The 21,921-nt window shown below is 55.1% G+C and overlaps 1 protein-coding gene across 5 annotated transcripts in view; it reads right to left on the reverse strand.

Moving 5' to 3' along the window:
• The window catches only part of ZMIZ1 (zinc finger MIZ-type containing 1), a 250,401-nt gene that overhangs the window by 167,553 nt on the left and 60,927 nt on the right, over positions 1 to 21,921 (reverse strand). For all 5 annotated transcript variants that reach the window (XM_054503119.2, XM_063669902.1, XM_054503121.2 and 2 more), the window contains exon 3: positions 12,107 to 12,202. The gene's annotated coding sequence lies outside the window, so the exon portion shown is untranslated. The remainder of the gene's footprint in view (positions 1 to 12,106; positions 12,203 to 21,921) is intronic.

Below are 21,921 nucleotides of genomic sequence, written 5' to 3' on the forward strand. Positions count from 1 at the left end.
GCTAGAAAGCCATGGAGGGAGGGAGGAGCAGTGGGGCCCACTCAGGCCTGAGTGGGAAACCCAGACAACCCCACGCCGGTGGGACTCAGGGGCACCAGAGGAAGAAGGAGGGGTGGTGGTGCCAGCCTCAGTGCTGGCTCCGAGCAGTGCCTCTCCAGCCTTGCGGACAGGCAACCAGCGACAGGAGGAAAACTGAGGCCTCCCAAGCCCAGCTGGTGCTGACACCCACTTGGGCCAACTTTCTTTGCCCCGTGACCCCTCTTGAATCAGGGCCCCAACACTGGATGAGTGTGCCAGGCTTCTCTGCTGCCAGTTCCTCTCCCCATGAACTCACTACTCCTCTGAGAACTTTCAGCGGCTCCCCACTGCCTAAGAAATCTAGTCCTAATGCTGACCTGTAACGTTTCCCTCGTAGGGAAAAGTCTGACTCAAAGGGAAGGGCCGCAGGGGGCCCAGCACTGTGTTCCCAAATCTTAAGGACTTCTCACAGCACCCTAAGACACTGGCTCCAAAAGGTCCACTTGCCAGATGCAGACACTGAGGCTCAGAGTAGCAATGTGTCCGAGGCCACCATAGTCTGAGCTGTGGCCACCCCATGGCAGGGGCTTGGCTGCTTAGGTGCCTGGTCTTCCCTGTTGCTGACAAGCTTTCAGCTCGCCCAGGAGCTCGAGGTGGCCCCGGATCTGTCTTAACCCATCCAATGTCACAACGACTCTGGTCTTTCCCCGTGGTGCCCTGACCCCTCTGCTTGGCCCCCTTTAAGACACAGTTGATCCCCTAAGCTGCTACCCCTGCTGATACTGAGGTGGGCTTGGGCTTGCTTGGGGAGGTGGGTCATGGGTCAGAGAGCACCCACCAGGAGAGAGGAAGAGGATGGGGTTGGGAGGGTGGTGGAAGAGCCTGCCCCTCAGCACAGCCCCATCCCTGCTACTGGCTCAGCTCCCTGATCAGAGCTGAGAGATGAAGGCATGCTCCGACGCCCGGCTCCTGGGAAATGAGAGAAGGGGCTCCTTTCCAGGTAGACGGGTGGATGGGGAGCTTTTGTGTTATCACCCCCCAAGCCTGGCTGCCTTCACAGGGCACACATTCAACCCACCCCAAACCCTTTATCCCATGGGATGCTCATTGCTGGGCAGAGCGTCTGCTTCTCCCTGTTTTTCTACAGATGAGATCCAGAGTGGCTGAGTGACTTGCCCAGGTGTGCCAGCAGGCTGGTGGAGGATCCCAGACCAAGAGCCCCAGCCTCCTGGCTCCCAGGCCTAGCCCCACTGTGAGGTTTCTCCTGCTAGGTCCCCAAGGGTCACAGGCTATGTCTGAGAGGAGATAAGTCATTAGCATGTGTTGGGGGTGCGGGATGGGCGTGGGCCCAGAGCTGCCACCACGGGGAGGCCCAGGGAGGGGGTCAGCGCAGGCCAGAGGCAGGGCGGCCCGAGGTCAGGCTTCCTTTCTCAAGAGGGCACGATTCCTGGCAGCAGCTCCCACGGGAAATAGGAGAAGTGCCAGCCGTAGAGAATACGGGGTGGAGCAAAGGTGGTGTCTGGGCAGGGCTTCCTGTTGGGTGGGCGGGTGGCCACTCACAGAGGCCTAGTGACCTGCACGGCTGCGGCCCAGGGCCAGGCCAGGGTTGGGTTTTGCCTCATCCCTGGCTCAGGCCCAGGCCACCCTGAGCCCCATCCTCCAGGCCCGCCCTGGCTTCCTGTCCCACTGGCCCCACCCAGCCCAGGGGAGAGGGAGGGCCAAGGAAGCCTCCTCAGAAGCACCAATTTTTTCTGGGGGCTGGAGTGGGCAGGCCACGCTGGCCTGCTTAGTGGCCTTTGGCCTGTTACCTCTAGGCCTCCCACCATTCACTTTCCAGTGTGAGGCCTCGACAAAAGTGCTTTTGGGTTTTCTTCCCAGGAGGGCACACTTCAGACACAGCTCAGCGGGGGCCCCTGATTGAATCCCTGCCTTTCCAAGTCAGCAGACAGCAGTGTTCCCTGGGAGAAGTCATGCCCAAGAGACCAGGATGAGAGGAAGAGTGAAGCAAGGCCAAGTTCAGGCTTCGATTGCAGAACTTCCTGGAGGTCGAGCTCTTGCAGAAGGCGCGCCACCCCACGGGGCCACGCAGCCCCACATGAGGACAACGAGATGTCAACCACAGGCACAGCGCCTAAAGAAAGATCCCTTCACCCCATCCTGGCTTGGCATGCCTGAACCCTTGAAGTGTCTGGAGGAGTCTGGGTGGGAGGGGAGCTTGGCCCAGGGGCTGCAAGGCTACCCATGGCCTCCAGGTGAATCCAGCTCATTCCCTGTGGCCTCAGGAACTGGAGGCTCGCCTGTCTACAGGTTGGGGGTATGGTGGGAGTGCAGAGGTTGGCAGCCTGACCCAGTGAGGGCAGAGATATGAACAGAGGCCCTCAGCCCTCTCCAGTCCCCTCTCCTGCCCATTCACGCTCTCCCAGAGCACAGAGACTCAGAAAGCAAATAGGCCAGAGAGCAAGGAGGACTCTTCCAGCTGGCCGACGGCCCACCAGGGACAAAAGCCTCTTGGCTTAGTGCTGGGGAGGAACACAGATGGGAGGGGGTGTGGGCCTGCCTGGGGCTCGGCCTTGCTTGAGATTACCCCAGGGACAGGGACAGAGACAGGGATAGAGCAGGGATCCAGGTCTCCTGCCTGTACCAAAGGCAGCCCAAGGGCCTCCTTATGAAGGCAAACTCACAGCAGTCCCTCCTGGCTCCGGGAGCTCCTGAGTGGTGAGAAGGTGGGTCAGCCCAGCTTAGGCAGGAACTGACTTTAGCCACACCCTGGCTGCCAGCGCAGGACACTGATGACTTGTCCAGATTACCCCAATCAAACAGGCCCTGGCGGGGCCATGTACAGACCCAGCTTGATGCTCTGCCTACAGGGAGGAAAGCCTGGGAGGGACTCAATCGGAAACTGCCAAGGGCCTAAAGTCTGTGGCCCTAAGACAAGCAGGGTGGAAGACAGAAGTCAGCGTCAGCCTGGTGGGAGGCCAGGACCCCATGTCCCAGGAGGAGCTACAAGACGGCAGTAGTAAGCCTCATGACCCCAGAGATAACGCAAGCTGAGGCTGGGGACATACAGGCCTAGGCAGCATTCTGGGATGCTGACCCAGCAGCTTTATAAAAACCCCTGCCCAGAATCCACATTCAGTTGTAGGTGGCATGACAGTGGACCTGCGTCACCCTCAGCCCTGGCCCACCCAGCTCCACCCCTTTTCTGGACAGGCGTTTCCTAGAACAGCCTGAGCACACGAGCCTGTGGGACTCTTCCAGATTGAATACCCTAGATCTCATCACAACAGAGACAAGGTCTGATGATGCTCTGTGTGGCCTTGATGCCAGCTCTCTACACCCCCTTGTCTCGGGCACCTGGTGGGCTCTGCCATTGGCCTATCCTGGGGAAGTACACCTAAGCTTCCTCAGAACCCAGGGGAGCCTGTGGGGTCAGCCATGCCCTGCCCCCTAGCCAAGAGCCAGCTCTCTCCTAGGCCTCACCTGGGCCTGGCCCTGGGCCCACCCTGGAATGTTGCTGGATTCCAGTTTGGCCGTGATCATGCAGGGTGAGGGATGTATCTTTTGTGGAGCGCGGGCCCTGTACAGACTTGGCTGCCAGGAAATGTTTGTCAAAGGAAGGAAAGAGGGAAGAAGCAGGGAGGAGGGGGACAAACAGACACATGAATGCAGGTGGGCTCTCAGAAGCACGGCCCCAAAAAGCCACCACAGCCCTCCTCCTCCAGGCCCCCAGGGATGGTGTCATCTATGCAAGACACAGTATGCAGGCTGACAAACCTCGATGAAGGCCTGGGGAGGCCCCACTCTGCAGCTGCCACTTCCCCTGGTGCTCTGTTCCCCATGTGGGCTAGGAGAAGGCCCCCAGTGTCCGAGCCCAGGGCCTCTGTGTTCTGCCCACATGCACACATTTGCTCAGGAAACTCAGGGTCTGGCTCACACCTCCCCAGAGGAAGGGGACACTCTCCCTGGCTAGAAACACCTGCTTGGTCATGAGAGGCTCGGCGGTGCCTCTCACCGCTCTTCCCGAGCCCTGCAACAATGTAGGGGTTGCATCCTCCTGGAATGGCAGTGGGGTGGGAAATGGCCAACTCATGACAAGATCACAGGGGTTTTGCAATGAAAGGTGATACTGCCCATCCAATGGGAAGAAAATATATCACAGAGGTGAGGGTTTGACCAAGTTTCCAGAAGGTCTGTGTTCTGACAACCCCTATCCCTGCCTAGCCCAGGTCCTGACACACAGTAGGTGCTAATAATTCAGTGGCCTGATGGATGCACACGGGAGGCCTGGCTTCCACACTCCTGCCACGGAGGCCAGGGCTCTAAAGCACACTCCAGGGGCCATACAAACGGTGGTTGCGCCCATGTGTGCCCCTTTCTCTGGTGAGGACTTTGTCTTTCTGGGCTCCCCCTGGTCCCATTTAGGGCTGGGAGGGTTCTCTGTTATCAAGCTCTGTGCCTTTTCTTGACAGATGGGTTGGGGCAGGGAGGTCAGTGGTCCGGGGAGGGCAGAGGATCAGAGCAAGGCCATTCCCCAGCCCAGGCCTCCCCATACCAGATTCTGAGGCCCAAGAGCTCTAGGACCCAGCTCGGGGCTCCCTGATGCCCATGGCGATCCTCGCTGCCACCACCCACACCAATGTGGCCCTTCTCCCTGGCTGTGTCACGGCCTCCTGGCTGCAGCTGGCCTGAACTGCTTACTTGGACAAATAGCGAGAGAAACCAGCCACGTGATGGCTAAGGTTTCCTTGACCAGGGACAGGGACACACACACACACACACACACACACACACACACACACACACACACACACACACACACACACACACACACACACACACACCACACACGCACGCACAGCCACTTGCGGGTCAGCACACACACACACACACACACACACACACACACACACACACACACACCCCACACACGCACAGCCACTTGCGGGTCAGGTGGTCATGTGGCCCAGGCTTCTGTGTCTCTGAAGGACAAGTGACCGGCTGCCCTTCTTCACCCAGAAGAATGCCCTCCCCAAGCACTTGTTTTCTGCTTCCTGGATGTGCCAGGGGCTTGCTGGGTGGGAAGCCCAGCAGAGTGGGGGAGGAAGCAGGAACAGAGGGAGGGGGCAGAGCACCCGCCCAGCCCCAGCCCTGCATGTGTCTGGTGTTTTCCTTCCGCCCTCCCCACCCAGAGGGCAGATGTCTGCTGGGAAACTGTGGCCGCCCAGCCATTCCCCGACTACAGGGACAATCCCCAAACCCAGGGAGAATCCCAAAGCCCAACATTGGGGCCACACAGGAGGGGAGCCAAGGCTCAGAGAGAAGTCCCTGTGATAAATGGCAGAGCTGCCAACATGCTGCACCTGGACCAGTGGTTTTGTAGCTGGAGTCCATGGTATATTATAGCCTTTGGGGCGTCTAGTGGGTGAGGGAGGCTAGAAGAAGGGGGTGTCTAGTCCAACTCAGCAGGAGCGGCTCTGCCTTTGGTCTGTTGCTTGGGAAAGGTCTGTGGGCCAGAGTCTTGAGCACTTTTCCAGCATTGGGGATCTGTGTCTCTGCTACTACCCCAGGGTGGCAGGCTTGTCCTCACAGCCTGAGATGGGCCCACTAAGACAGAAGGAGGCCACATCTCTTGACAGGCAGAGCTGAGACCCTGCTCTAGGGGAGGAAGGCTAAGGGGTGGAGAGTGGGGAGCAGGAAATGCCAGCTCTATGGGGGTCTGCAGCCAGCTCCCACCCTTCCCTGGCCTCAGGCCTGACCCCCAGGACTCCAGAAACTCACTGCAGATGCATCTCAGGAAGGCCACAAAAAATGAAAGGCATGGCCAAGAGTTCCCAAATAAAAGCTAATTCCTGGGCTGGGTGTGGTGGCTCACACCTATAATCCCAGCACATTGAGAGGCTGGGGCAGGAGGATTGCTTGAGCCCAGGAGTTTAAGACCAGCCTGGACAACATAGTGAGACCTTGTCTCTAATAAAAATTTTAAAAATTAGCCAGGCATGGTGGAATGCATCTATAGTCCCAGGTATTCAGAAGGCTGAGGTGGGAGGGTCAGTTGAGCCTGGGAGGTCAAGGCTGCATGAGCCACTGCACTCCACCCTGGGTGACAGAGCAAGACCTTGTCTCTTAAGAAAGAAAAAAGGCTAATTCTGGCCAAGCCCCTCCCTCCACTAAAGCCCTTCACATATGTTATCTCACTGACTCCTCACAATAATTCCATGACTGTGTTCTTCACCAATCCCCAACTCCACTGTCTCAGGGCTGCAGAATGCAGCCTCGGGAAGGGCTTTACTGTGGAGGCAGGTAAAATTATCACCCCATTTTACGGACGCAGCACAGAAATCAATGTGAACTAATCTGAAGGTCACACAGTTAACAAGGGGTGGGGTAGGATTTGAATCCGGAGACCCCAACCCTAGACTGTGTGTTCTTCACCAATCCCCCACCCCACCATCTCAGGGCTGCACAGGGCTCCTCTGGTGGCCCCAGCCCCCAGCCCAGCACACCTCGCAGGCTCTGTCTCGGGTACTCCGGAATGCAGCTTCGGGGAAGGCTCTACTGTGGAGGAGGAGGGAGAGAGGACATCAGGAGAGGAAGAGCACTGGGATGGAAAGGTGAGCAGAGGATGCAGGAGAGAGTCTTGTCAGTGGAGAAAGACACAGAAAGGGAGGAAGAGTGAGAGGCAAGGCATGAGCGGAATAGAGAGAAGGAAGGAAGATACAGAAAGAAGATACAGAGAAGGAAGATACAGACAGAGGGGGAGGCGAAAGAGGGCAGGAAGGAGGAGGGGAGACAGAGAAGAAGAAAACAGAAGGGGAAGAAGGTACAGCTGGGCAAGAGGAAGAAAGAAGGAAGGAGGAGGCCGGGAGATAGATGGAGGGATGGCAAGGAGGTGGGAAATGAGCCACCGAGAAGCTGAAGGGGATGAAGAAGCCAGGAGCCACGGAGACAGACACACAGCAGAGAGGAGGTCAGGGCCTTGGAAAACCGAGAGGCAGACGGAAAGCAAGCCCGCCCACCGAACATTGAATACCTAACAGGAGATGACAAATCAAATGGGAATTACTGCGGTAAAAACATAATTAGAAACTTGATTGAAGTTAAACAGAATTTACATAACACTGCAAATTAACTTTACACGGAAACTATTCACTGGGAAGGCAATGAAAAGGCATTTCATTAGTAATCTATATTTAAACAATAGGCACAATGGAGCCTTCTGATGAGGAACTTGGTGCCTTCCACCGGAGCCGGTGCCAAAGACTGCAGGAAGACCAAGCACAGTGGGTGCTCCAGGCAGAAGTGGGCAGGGACCAGGGGGATCCCTGTGCCTGCTTGTGGGGTGGGGTGGGGACACAAACAGGCCAGGTGAGCTTCTGGTGCCAGTTCTGTCCTTGACTTGCTGCGTGGCCCTAGGCAAGTGTCTTACCTTCTCTGGGCCTTGGTTTCCTCACCTGCAAAATGGGGCCAGTGGAGAGGCAGTTCATAAGCCTGGATAGTCTAAGACAGTCTGGGAGATAGTAGAGGATTATAAGAGCATGGTTTCTGGAGTTAGACGGATGCAGTTCCTGCCCCTTGTGAGCTATGGCATCATGCAAGAATTTTCCTCTCTAACCCTGTTTTACCCATCAGTTCAATGGAGGTAAGTCCAGTCCAGTCCCGCCTGACGTCACCAAAGCAGTACAAGGATTTAGGGAGAGAATGGGTAGGGACAGGCTTAAAGAAAAGTGAGTCTAAAGGCACGGGATTACTCGTCCCCTCTGCTGGGCACACTAATGAGATTACCCGAAGCCTCCTGCCACCGCCCTGCCACGGAGCCATGCATCATCAGAGCAGCTGCTGCTGCTGCTGCCCTAGTCCCCGATGCAGAGATGGAGGGGCATCTTCCCCTGACTTTCCCGAGGGAGAGGAGGTCCACAAGTCCCCGCCTGGCTCCATTCAATTCTCAGCCTGGAAAAGTCTCCTGAGCCTCCTCTCACGTCCTGGCCATGTCAGACTGCACTCGCTCTGCAGACGGGCTGGACTGTGCTCCCGAGGCTCCTTCGCCTGGACACACTCTTCTCTCCATCCCTACCCCCCAGCCCCTATCACACCTTGCACACCTGCCCGGCCTCTGGCCTTGTTCAGGGCAGCTATACTGTGTGCAGCCGTTCCTGACCAAGCCAAGGCCGTTCTCTCTGCTGGGCACCTGCAGTGCTCACTGTTACGCTGGAAAGTGTGGGTTCTTTACCTGTCCCCCCATCACCCCATCTGGACTGCCAGTACTCAGCATAGAAACCCTCCACTGTCATCTCCGCACACCCTGACTCGAGCCCCGCATTTGGCACAACACAGGTGCTTAGTAAACACTGGTTGACCTCAGAGTGGTTAAGGGAGGCTTTCTGGAGAAGGTGGGACTAGAGCTGCACGCTGAAAGGGAAGAGCACCTGACAAGACCCACAACTCTGCTGTGGAGGGAGGGGTGAGTGGGCCCGGGGTCAAACCTCAGCCAGAGCAGAGGGATAGCTCAGAAGCTCCTGGGTCTGTTTCCAGAGTCTCGGGGTGCCCTCTCCTGTGAACTGCAGTACAGGGCAGCTGCAGTGCCCCAAGACATACTACTGGTGGGTGGCAAAGCTGGAATTCGAAGTCAGGCTCAGGATCCTGAGCACCAAAAAGGTACATTCAGGAGCCAAGGGAGAGATGGAGCGGTGGGGAGCTCCTGGAAGGTCAGGAGCACACTTGTTCCTCGTGATCCTACCCAGCCCGGGGCCTAGCCTAGAGGGGGCACTGCTGATGTTTGCAGTAGAGGCTGAGAAAGAGAGAGACCGAGATGGAGAAGGAATGAAGTGACACAACACTGACACGCACGTACATGATTGCCCACCAAAGGCAGAGAGCTCCCCTAACTGGGAGCAGGCGCTCTGACACTCACTCGTGGCCTGGGAAGGTTCACGTCTTTTAGGATAAAGGATCCACACCATGCTCAGGTGCTCAATAGGGAGCTGATGGGTGCCTCTCCCCCACGGGCAGCACGTGACCTGCCACCTGGAGCCCTGCATTTTTGGACAAGGGGGAGGAGCCCCGGAAAGCAGGAGGGAGGTCCGTAGTGCTAGCTGAAGAAAGTGCGAAAGTGGACAGACATCAGGGCAAGATGCTCAGCCAGGGTCAGGGAGTGCCGGCCAGGGTGACGGGGAGGGTCCAGGCATGCGCTCGCCCACAGCCCCTAGCCCCTGTGTGGCCAAGTGTGGGCAGGAAGGCGGTGTGGTCTCTCCTCCCTCTCCATCAGCCCTCTCCAAATATGGCTGGTTTATTGAGGCCTCTCAGCCTTTGTGTAGGCTGTTCCCACTGCAGCATACAGAGTCCTTTCCATGCACTGCCCAGCAGTCTTGCTTGTCCACTCAGAGCCTGCTTTCTGTTCCCCTCCCTGGCTGCACCTTCTCCAGCTCCTCTGCAGACCCCTTCCCCACTCTCACTCCCCCAAAGGGCTGGGTGCCCCGTGACTCACACTCAGGCTCCTGACCCTCTCAAACGCCGCACACTCTCGAGTGATCTCATCTGCCTCACGACTTGCAACACCATCAATCCACAACAACTCCCAAATTTATATCTCTAGTCCGGGACCTCTCTCTGCCTTCCAGACTCATATTTCTAGCTGCCCACTCAATCTTTCCACTTGAACGTCTCAAAGGCATCTCAAACTCAATGTGTCTGAAACAGAACTCCTCAGCTTCTTGCAGCCCTCCCCGGCCATTGTCCCTGGCTGAGCAAATAACCACCTCCCTTCTACCACTGGCTCCTGTCCCAAACCCAAGGGCCTTCCCTGACTGTCCCCGTCTTTTTAAATCCTCCACCTCTAATCCACTAGCGAGCCTGCCTGCTGGGTCTCTGAAACATATTCAGCCTTTGATGGCTTCCCACCTCTTCCTCCACTACCCCTTCATCCCTGTTCCCATCACCTCTACCTGGATGTGGGCAATAGCTTCCCAGCTATCTCTCTGCTCCACGCTTGTCTGCCTACAGGAGTGGGTCCTCCATGATCTCTCTGATTTCGCCTCCTATCCTGACATCCTCCCAGCCACACTGGATTACTTGCATTTCTTTGAACAGGTCAAGTATACCCCTGCAGACTCCCTGGCTGCATTCAGATATCTGTTAAATGGCCAACTTAACAGAAGCCTTTCTTGGGCCAGGCAGAGTGGCTCACACCTGTAATCCCAGAACTTTGGGAGGCTGAGGGAGGTGGATCACTTAAGTCCAGGAGTTCGAGATCAGCCTGGGCAACATGGCAAAACCCCATCTCTACTAAAAGTACACAAATTAGCCAGGCATGGTGGTGTGTGCCTGTAGTCCCAGCTACTCAGGAGGCTGAGGTGGGAGAATCACTTCAGCTCAGGAGGTCGAGGTTACAGTGACAGAGTGAGACCCTGTCTCAAAAAAAAGAAAAGCTTTCCTTGACTAGTGAAAAAGTACTTTACACTGTAGACTCTGTGCTCCTACCTGGCTAAATTTGTCTTCTTAAAACTTAGCATCACCTGATCTATTCACTTTTTAGGTATTGATCATCCATGCCTCCTCATGGGAGTACAAGCGCCATAAGGGCAGGGAGTTTTGTCTGCTTTATTCTCTGCTATATCTCTGAACTTAAAGAGTTCCTGACAGGGTTTCTCGGTCAACACCTGGGGAATGAAGGCGTGAGCAATGCCGCCTCCTCCTCCCCGAATGTCTGCCTGCAGAATCAGCCACGTCCCCTCTCCCTCCTCCCCTGTGTCGTCGTGGTCACCACACAGGCTTTGAGCACCGCCTTATGGAACTCAGTCTGGCTCTGGGATCTGAGTCGGACTCCATTGCACACCACACCCTCTCAGGGCAGGGCTAAATTGGCTCTGTCTTCAAAACCCACCCCTGGGCAACGAAGTGAGACCCCGTCTCCACAAAAATTAAAAAATCAGCTGGGCGTGGCGGTGCATGCCTGTAGTCCCAGCTACACGGGAGGCTGAGGTGGGAGAATCGCTTGAGCCTGGGAGGTCGAGGCTGCAGTGAATCATGTTCGTGTCACTGCACTCCAACCTGGGTGACAGAATGAGACCCTGCCTCAAAAAAACAAAAAAACAAAAACCCCAGCCCTTAATGCGGGCCTGGCCTGGCGTGAGAGTCCATGAATATTTGATGAGTGAATTAAAGAGTAAATAGATGGGTGGATGGGGGGAATGGGTGGGTAAGTAGGTGGATGGAAGGATGGATAGGTGGTGGAGGGATGAATGGGTGGATGAGTGTGGAAGGACAAAAAGAAAGAGGGATGGATGGAGAGATGGACAGGTAAGTGGATGGATGATGGATTGATGGATGGATGGGTCTCACAGGCACACAATACTGCCTAGTGGTTGCTTGGCCTCAAAAGCAGAAATTCTCTTGAGAGGATGAGTGCAGTATGGTCAAAGTAAAAGCATAGAAGCCGGTATGGCAAATAGGATGAAGCCAAGCTGCTGTGGCGTGGCCAGAGCTCGCTGTGATCCCTGGCAGGCACCATTAACTTCCCTGTGCCTTGTTCTCGTGGTCTGAAAATGCAGATAACAATTCTTGCCCAGAGCTGACAGGGAGAACTTTGGAATTTTGAATGCCGCCACAAAGGAGACCACAGCCACATCCCCAGTGAAGCACATCTCCAGCCAGGTCTGCTTTGGAAAATCTTCTCTTCTCAAACCCCACATGGCACTGTGGACCTCGTAGCCTTAGAATCCCACATCCACAAGGGCTGGGACCCCTGGCTACAGCCCTAGAGTTCCAACTGAGCCAGGCTGCTAAGATGGCTCAACCAAATCAGACACAACTGACTCACAGAATCCTTGAGAACTGAGGTAAGTATAGGACCTGAACCCAGTGCTCCATTTTGGAGACAGACAAACTGACACCCAGAAGCCTTTTCTGGCAGTATGAGCACCACACAAGGAGTTATAGAGAGGCCCTGCAGCCAGGCCCAGGAAAGGCTGTGAGAAAGCAGCTGCAAACCCTCAGCTCCGGTCCAGCCACAGCACTTCTGGGCTGCCAGGGCTTGCCCCTGCCCAGGTTTAGGCAAAGGTGATGGTATGGCCTGGGCATTGGGGGCTGGTGTTACCTTTCGGGGTATGGCAGCTCAGTGAAAAACAGCGGCTCCTCTCCTCACACCCCTTGCAGCATTGGTCCGACGCCAACGGGCCTCCTCCTCTTCCTCCTGGGTACACAGGGGAGAGATGGGACGTGTGTGAGAGCAGGCCGGTGTGCAGACAGCCGTCCACTCCCCTCCCACCTCTGTCCCTGCCGCCAAGCTAATCTCAGCGGCCTCTTGGGTCACTTCAGCACACCCTGGGATGCCTGATTTATCAGAGCTGGCTGTGTCTTCCCCACCCAGCCGCACTCCAACCAGCAAGCCAATTCCTCCTAGTGGGATTTTGAAAAATATATAAATATAAGTTTTGTTTCTTCCGGGACTGGGGACTTTGTGTTGTCTTTCTCTTCTTAGTAAGAAAAGCAGAACAGCATCACTTTCCTGTACGGCCCCCAGGCAGGGTGACAGGGAGAAGCTGTCGGGGGTATTTTTAGCCGGGTGTACAAAGCCCTTGCCGTGGCCTCCTCTCTGTGCCGTGCCTGGCTTCAGGGAATTATCTCACACGGCCGGCCGGCAGCCACTTCCAAAGCCACTCTGTGACCCCTGCCTGAATTCTTTCTTCATAATGAATTGCTCACCAGATCCCTGACCAACACTTGGAGCCATTTTATGTGTGTACGCACCTCGGGAAAACCAGCTCACTCCCTCGCCCTTCCTACAAGGTTCAGGGCTGGCTGTTTTGCTTATAACTGGGAGAGGAGGCCCAGACGCAGAGTTTAAAGCAGAAAAGAGCCCTGGTGATGAGTTAGATTGTGCTCCCCAAACTTCAGCTTTTCCTCCACGCTCTTTAGGATTCTTGGTCTGAGCTGAGGTCTACCTGTGTGATGACTTAATTTAATGTTCACCTTCCACTCACTTTTTTTTTTTAAGCTCCAATAAATCCGGCCTTGTCCAAAGCAATCATGCCCTTGAAATAATTGATTTGATAGGCTAGTTATATATTTCTGATACATTTTAATAAATTGTAACCAGTAAAACAAAAATATATGTCCTTTTGGGTACTATCTAATTCTAGAATCTTGCTGTAGACTACCAGATTTACCTGGGCCAAGCTTTGGCAAACTCCCTACTGTCTATCAACCCTTACGTTGTGCAGAAGGAGAGGGAGAGGCATGGAGGAGGGGCAGGCTGGCTAATGGGGCCCAAGAACTGGTTATTGTATCAGGCCAAGGGATGTAAGGGGTCAGAGCCATGGTGTGCTGCAGCCTTGAGTACTGTCTCTCTTTCTAGCACTGGGCAAGACCATTTTTGGCCCCACACTTGAACTAGGCTGGGAGGATCTACGTGGGATGGGCACGAGGCATCTTGGGGACGGGGTGTCCCAAAGGAGGGCCAGCCCAAGGCCCAGGGCCCAAAGTGGCGCCTTTCCCAGCATTCTCTGAGGCCTCTGGTTCACTCTGCCCCTCCCGTCAGGCTCTTTTTGGCTGGAGTGGGTCCACAGGGGCCAGAAGGCGAATCCCCTCTCTAGGTAGATCTAGAGGTGCAGAACATTCCCCTGAGCCCTACAACCTGTGCTCTTGGCGCTCTGACCCTTTGGGCTCCTGGGGGCCTCGCACTGCCTCTGGGCCTCTGCCTCCCTGTGTGTGCTTTGAGAGGAGGCTGGCAATGGTGGGCATCCCGCAGCACTGGGGCCTCACTGCTGCTCTCTGTCCTTTCCCACTCTGCCCAGAGGTTGGAGACCCTGGCTGGGCCCCTGGCCCAGTGCCCGCCGCCTGCCCCTCCCGCTGAGAACAGGATGTGGGTGTCAGGAGGTGAAGGAGAGTGTGGGGGTCGGGATGGGGAGTGGCCTCGGGACGGGACTTCCTGAAGCCAGATCGGTTTACCACAGTCAGTTGGGCCCAGGACCGCACAGCTGTGAGTTATAAATGTCCCTGTCAGAGCCTGGGCCGAGAGGCCCTGCTGCTGGCAGAGGCGCCAGGGCCCACAATGCCCACCCTGGGAGCATCCCCCCAGCCGAGGGCCCGTCCTCTCAGAGGTCCTCCCCCAGGTTCCAGCCCTCACGACCTCTGGGCTCTCCTGCCTCCTCTCGGAGAGAGATGGGTCTAGTGCAGCCTTCCCCTGCTCACCCCTTGCCCTTCCAGGTGCAAATCTTGTGGTCCCAGTTACCAGGAGAGCTCCCAGAGGGCAAGGACCATTCTGGGTCTGCACCCGGCAGGAACCTGAAGCTTGGCGCATAGCCAGCCACTCAACGACCACTGTAGGGGTGACTGTTCCAACTCACCAGCCTGCTTCCCACGGCCCCACCTGCCCCTGCCTGCCCACCAGGGCACACACCGAGGGGAAGTGGGAAGGGAGAGGGGCCTGGCCTGCCACACCTGGTCCGGGTAAGTGGGAGCAGCAGGTCTGGCCACTAAGCCTCTGGGCACAGGGCTCTGTGTCCTGCATATGCAGGGAAGACTCCTTCAGAGACCTTCCCTGAGATACCCATTTTCCTTTGTCTGCTCCCTCCATCTGGGGTGTGAGGTGTAGACCACAGCTCAGAGGCCAGCCTGCACATAACACTGCTGTCCATAGGGTGAGAAGACAGGTCCCTGGGACCCCAAGGCTGGGCCATCCTGTCAGGGCCACCAAAGTGGGCAGCACAGGGCTGGGCCACAGAAATACAATCACAATAACAGAAACAATCAGGAATGGCTCAGGCTGCAGGGCCTGAGGCTTATACAATTTTGGAGGCCCTGTTTTAAAAATTATTTAAAATTACAAACATATATTTAGAATCAGAGAAGAAATCACAACAAATTCCTAGATTCTTAGGAATCCATGCCCCTTTCTCATGAGGCCCCTGTTTAACAGTTTACCGGAAATACTTACATAGAAATGTTCCTGTTTGCAAACTGCTGCCCCTCCCACCTAGAACACTCTATAGCTCCCAGCAATTCCCAGCCTTCACCAGGGTTGTGCCCAGGAGAGGCCAGGATGCCTAACCTTCATGTGCTTCCCTGTAAGCCTCCCAAGAGTGATGAAATGGATAGTGATATTTAACCTTTAGCTGTACTGTTCTAAGCACTTTATGTAAACTAATCCACTTAATCTTACCACAACCTATGAGGTTGGTACTGTACCCATTTTTTACACATGAGGAAACAGAAGGTTAAGAAACTAGTCCAAGGTCACACAACCAAGATGTGAACCCAGACAGCCTGGCAGGGATGCCATTGCCAGCCCTTCACCACTTCTCTCCACCTCCCTCAAGTGACCAGAAGGGTCTCCTTCCCTGGGAGGCTTCAACAGCAGCAGCAACCTAGGGCTGACTCTGAGTAGGCCCCCTTCTGATGAAATAATTCATTCATTCCACACAGACGCACTGAGCACCCAGCACACCCCAAGATCTCGGCAGGAAACAGGGGCCTCCTGCTTAACAGAAGTGGGCACCATCTTGACTTCCTGGGACAGGCTGGGGGATCCTAGAGATGTGCTGGGCCTGCCCCAAGGAGACCCTGGAGGGTGGGGAGAGGGGGAAGGTTTGCCAAAAGTCACATGGCCTGTTGTCCAATTCTATCATTTTACGGATAAGAAAAGGTGGCCTGGAGACGAGTGACTTCCTGAGGGTCCCCTGAGAGTGGTGACCTACACGAGTTCTGAGACTATCCTTCTGGAGGGGTAGGGCAGATCCTGGAGGACTGGGGTGGCCAAGGCCAGGCCTGGGGGAGGAGGCAGGTGCCTTTTGGCCCCCTAGGAGCAGTGCCTTTGTTTTCTCTCTTTGTTTTCCATCTGCCCTCAGCCCCAGCGGCCTTCCCGGCTTCCCCTGATTGTGTACAGGGTGATAAAGGGGCTGATGAGAGGGAGATCTCTGGCAGCACAGACACAGCGGCGGCGGGTGGGTGGGTGGCCGAGGGGGCCCCTGGAACTGGGCTCGCTGCCGGCTGTACTGGGTCTTCCTTTGAGGGACACTTTGCACATGACTCTCAGAACCCTTTCAGCATAACTGTCCCCATCTTATAGAGGAGGAGACTGAAGCTTTGGGAAGCAGCAGCCAGGCCTGGAACCCTGGCCCTTGGACCCCAAAGCCTTGGGGATCTCCAGTGGGCCAATGGGCCACGCTGACCCTGACCCTTAGCTCTCTGGCCACCCAGACAACACCTGGCCTTGTCAAAGCTGTTATCCCTTTAACTTGAGAACTGGGCATTTTCAGATTGGCCAGGAAGAAAGAGAGCAGGGGCCAGTCAGTGTCTCACCTATCAATGCCAGGGGAAACAGGTGCACCGCACGTCCACGTGAAGTGACACACTCGCAACTGGTGGCTTGGTGGGAAATGGGGTAGTGTCCAACCTCCTGGCTGCCCAGTGAAACTACCTTTAGGAGGACAAATGACTGCTCTCTTGTGGGCTAATTCTGACCAACTGCAGGGCTGGGGAGAGAAGGGCACAATCTGAGGGCACCATCTGCCCAGTCATGGGATGTGGCAGTGGTGGCTGCAGACCTGGCCCACCCTGCCCCAGGTCACTGCTGACCCTGACCTCAACTGCCTGGCCTCCTGACCTGGTCTTCTCAGACCCTCCTCAAGTTATCAAATAACCCACCTTATTAGGTACTGTAAGCCGTGTCCATGTTCCATCTTAATTCTTTATGTACTTAAAAATGTATTGACCAGGCACAGTGGATCATGCCTGTAATCCTAGCACTTTGGGAGGCCGAGGCGGGCAGATCACCTGAGGTCAGGAGTTCGAGACCAGCCTGACCAACCTGGTGAAACCACTTCTCTATTAAAAATACAAAATTAGCTGGGCGTGGTGGCGCATGCCTGTAATCCCAGCTACTCGGGAGGCTGAGACAGGAGAATCACTTGAACCCGGGAGGCAGAGGTTGCAGTGAGCCAAGATAGCACCAGCCTGGGAAACAAGAGCGAAACTCCACCTCAAAAAAAAAAAAAACTATTTAATTATTTGTATCACTTTAAACCAATTACTTTTTTTTACTTAGCCTCATCAAAAGCACTATGATCTGTAAAATCATGGGTTTGATGTATTAATTATATTTTTTTCCTTAGTTACATGAACATACATACATAGTGTTAAAATTTGAAATTCAGATGCTCACATGTGTCCGGATAGCCCACAGGGTGCAAAGCCAGTCCTGGGGAAGTCTCGATCCAGGTTGGGAGAAAGCCTGGCTAAGTGCGGTCAGGGTGCCGTGGGGCAAAGCCCAGGGCTGCCCAGGGAAGTAGAAGGAGGTGGAGGTTTTCAGAAGGGTACACAGAGGGTTCAGTTTGGGCCATGGGCTAAGTGCTCCTTTTCTCCGCATGAGTTGGAGTCTGGTCCTCGTAGTTCTCCAGCAGCAGATAAAGCCACCTCCCTGCAAATTCCTCCTGACGATAGCATACAACAGTGGGATGGGCACTGGAGTCCAGTCTAGAATAGCAGTCTGACTCTGTCCCTGGTCACTGTTTTGCTGGGAAGTGCTAGGCCTCTCTGTGCCTCAGTTTCTCCATCTATACAGAAGTAGTGAGTGAGCCACAGGTTCCTCCCAGCTCCACCAATCAGACTGCAGCACCTTCCCCCTACCCCGCCCTGAGCCCCAGTGGCGTCTGGTGCTTCTGGTGACCCTGGGCTTCAGACAGGCCCTCGAACCCCCCAGGTGGGCCTCCCTTGACCCCTTCCTCCCATATCTGATCAGGGGCCTCAAGTGGTGTCCGGGGTGCAAATGGGAGACAGGGCCATCCTGTGTGACAGCTATAAAATCCGATAATCAGCTAATCACCAGCAAATTAGCATCCCATCTTTACATAGAACAAATATAGTATTTACGTAAAAGTTGTTAGGAGTTTCTCTCTTTTTAATTAGCAGAAATAAATGCAAAATGAATGGTAATTAGGCAGCTGATGGATTCGGTAGTACAATTATGCCTGCGGCAGTGCCCCAGTCCTTAAACACTGCATGCTCTGAGGAATCAGAGGAGCCTATTTATATGATTTATTTATAAAACAAAGTTAACAGAAACAGAGGGGCGAGGTCTGGGCACTGCTGGAGGAGGGGTCTTGGCTGCAGAGGCAAGGCCCTGGGAGGAGAGGGAGCTTCAGTGCCCAAGGAATAAGGGGGAGGGGGGTGCTTAGTGTTGAGCTATGAAAATGCACTACCAAGGCCCCCATGTGTCTATTTCAGGCCAGGCATGCGTCGCTAGGAATGGCCTCCCTGGCAGGAAGCAGGCTAGGGCAGTGTGAGGGGCTGGGAGCAGCTGTTTTTATACTCTTGTCTGTCTCTTTCTCTTCCCTGGTCCCTACTTCTCTCTTCTTTGCTGGCCCTATACTTTCACTGAGCACTTCTCTGTGCTGTACCCCTGAGGTGCAGAGGGAAGGGAATATTCTTCCTTTCCTCCCGGAACTCCAGAGAAATCAGATCCAGGAATAATGGAGGCCAACACAGTGGGAATAAGTTCCAGACCAGCAGAGCACCCAATGCTGTGAGAGTACAGAGGCAGGAACCCAGAGGAAGCAGTCCTGAGGAAGAGGCACAAATTGGGTTTTGAAGGATGCACAGGAGTTTTCTGAGAAGGTGGGAAGTAGCCAAAGGATCTGCATGTGAAAAGGCAGGGAGGTAGGAAAAAGCATCATGTGACTGCAGGAAAAGAGTGTACTAGGGGGTGGGTGCTGGAGAAGCAAGCAGGGTCTTGGATGCCATTCTAAGGGTTTAGACTTGATCCTAGAAGCTGTGGAAAGGTCTGAATCAAGGGAGTGGACAGCCTCTTTTCACCGACAGTTCTTTTCTTAGCTTCCCCTCCCCCACCCCAGAGCCAGCGAGGGGGCCAGGTCGACAGGCCATTGAGAGGCAGCTGGTCCAGCTCATCGGAGCAGGAGGCTAACCTGATTACAGGGACAGGAGGTCTGTCTGCATGGGAGGATAGGAGGAAGGGAGAAAAAAGGGAAGTGGGGCCTGCTGAGCCACCCCTGGGTGTCCGAGGTGAGGGGCCCATCTTCCCTAGAACATAGTCCCTGGCCCTGCCCCCACCCCACTCCCTCACCAAGCCTGAGGGAGGGGAGAGAACACTGCCTGTGGGGCCTCATCGCCTTCTCCCAGACCCAAACCCCAGCTCACCACTGCTTTGTGCTGTGACCTTGAAGAGCCATTTCCAATTCTGGGCCACACATTCTAGTCTCCAAACAAAGGCTTGAATTAGAATAGGGGAGAGGCAGCAAATTTGGCCCCCAGTCTCATCCCATGTAGTATACTTTTACGGGCATGGGTTGTCCAAACTTTTAGGAATTTAGGTGGAGCAGGCACTCTCCAGAATGCCACAGTCCTCGCTGCTCCCTGCTGCCTCACTCCAGCCCAATACACAGGTTTGTGTGATATGCTGCAGGCAGCAGCTGAGTGGAGACACCTGCACGAGGAGGACCTGGGCTCAGACAGACAGAAAGCCCAGCCGAAAAGGCTGGTGATCAGAGTAGCTTCCCTGCCATGTATTACCCTTGTAGGAGGAGACATGGGAGCCACTGCTGCACTCAGGACTTGGAGTGGACAAGCAGCCCTTCCCTCTCTCCAGTGACTACCCTGACTCAGTCTGCCGGCCTCTAAATGGGAACAATATTACCTGCCCACCCAAGCCCTGGGGTCATTAGAAAGCTCAGAGAAGCCCATGCACGTGGCAGTGATCTGAAAGTCAAAGCCCAGGGTAGTGGTTTAACCGGGACTTTGAACACTGCAGGTTCTGAAGGATTTCACAAAGGGAAGTTTTGCACTCCCCAGCGCAGACAGCTCTCAAACCTCTGGAGCCTCCCTTTAAAACAGCAGTGCTCAAAGGTCTTTCAGCAGCCCCGGCAAGGTCTAGAAATGGTGTCTGAGCTGCTATCTGCCATCACTCTCAGGAACGCGCTCTGAACTTGTAAGGGAAGACAAAGATCACACCGCACCACTTCTCTGCTCTGTAAGTTGCGCTCCTGCCTTTGGCCAAAATCAATACAAATCTCCACTATGATTGTTCCACCAGAACACGGGCCGGGCCCTTGCGATGACATTCCAGCCCTGGCCAGCACAGAGGGTCTCCCTTTTTCACATGACTTCAGCCCCAACTCAGGGGGCAGCAGAGTGTGGGGTGGAGGTGGGGTCCTGAATGAGGGGGACAGCACAGGGGAGAAGCAGAGGGGGCCATGCAGAGCTGCTCTAAGTGCCTCTCCAAAGACAAGCCTGGTGCTATTCATCAACTGGTTTTCAGGGCTGTGAGAAATCAATGGCATTTGTGCTGCAAACTCATCATTAGGACAGGAAAAACTCTGCAATGGAATTGATTTGTTTAAATATAATAACACAATTTAACAGAGAACTGTGGGGGTGGGGAAGGGACCGAGGCAAACAAAACAGGCACGACAGCTCAGAGAAGAGGGAGATGAACCCCCCAAAAAACCTTCCAGTGTGGCTGCTGAGCCCCAGTGCCACCCCCACCTATCCCCAAGCCCCCGCCACCGAGGAGGCCAGAGTGGGCACGTGCTGTTCTCCTACACAGAGCAGCTCAGGACTGGTCTCAGAAATGTCCTCAATGGGCTGTGGATGGGCCCAGAGACCTGGCTGGTCATTGCTGCATTGTTCTTGGAGGTGACTTTGCTTGGTGAATATCGGTTCAACCCAACAAATTCTTATTAGGCATCCACTGTGGTCCACGCACCTCTGCAGAGCTGTGGGGGACATGGGAAGAACTCCTGGCCATAGCCTGAAGGCATTCCATGGCAATGGGGTGGATTAGGCAAGAATGCAAGGCTAGGGCAGGCTGGCTTCCTGGAGTCTCAGGAGATGTCAGGCGGGGGTGCAGCGGGATGCTAGGGCAGGAGGAAGACAAAGAGGGAACAATCCGGGCAAAAATGCAAGGACCCTTCAAAGAACTGGGAGGGCCCCATTTGGAAGATGGTGCTCATTTCATAGATACCCGCCTGATGATGACTGATGGGAGCTCACTTTACTGATCCTTAAAATGTTCTGGGACCCTGCAAACACTTTATAAGTGTCACTTTATTGAATCCCACTATCCTGTGAAGGAGGGAATATTATTACCCACATTTCAGAAATGATGTCATTGAAGCACCGAGAGGTTAAGTGACTGCCCAAGGTCACACGGTTAGTCAGTGATGGAGCTGGAATCAGACCCTCATATTAAGACCCCAGCGCCTATGCACCAACCATGGCGCTTTCCTGCCATCATCGGACCTTGGTCTGCATATGTGCTGGGGAGACAGATAACTCCTGCCCTCTGGGAGCTGGGGCATGAGATCCACTGGGCAACTGCATGGCAGCAGCTCAAGGGGGAGTCTGAGAAGGGCACGGCAGGGGCACTGTATCCATTTGGCACCCGGCTGCAGCTCTGCTGCAGGCTCAGCCCTGTATACTGGGTAGGGTTGGAGTGTTGACTGGACAGTGCTGGGCCTGGCACTCAGCGTGTCCCCAGACCTTTCACATGACCTTGGGGTTGGAGGGTGGAGGGCACAAGCAGGCTGATATTAGGGAAGGCCTGGGCAGCTCTGGGCAGCCTTTCTGAGCTCAGCAAGGGCCTTAATGTCAGCCTCAAAATTCTGACTTTATGCAAGGTGATGGGGGAAGCCAGGGACGGCTGGAAAGGGCTCAGGGATTCAGAAGCAGGAAGATGGTCCCCAGCAGGGGTGGGATGCTGAGAGGGTCACAGATCCAGAGATGGTTAAGGGGGCCTAATCAACTGTTGGATGTGGGGGTCAGGGAAAGTGAGGTGTCAAGGATAACCCAGGCATCTCCCCGCAGCCCTCTGGGGGCTTGGATGCCCAGCTTCGCTGAACCAGCAGCTGCCTGCATCAATATGAATTGACCCAGAGCCCAGGGAGCACTGCGCCCCTC

The sequence above is a fragment of the Pongo pygmaeus genome, chromosome 8, assembly GCF_028885625.2.
Source record: "Pongo pygmaeus isolate AG05252 chromosome 8, NHGRI_mPonPyg2-v2.0_pri, whole genome shotgun sequence".
In the NCBI taxonomy this organism is placed as follows: Eukaryota; Metazoa; Chordata; class Mammalia; order Primates; family Hominidae; genus Pongo; species Pongo pygmaeus.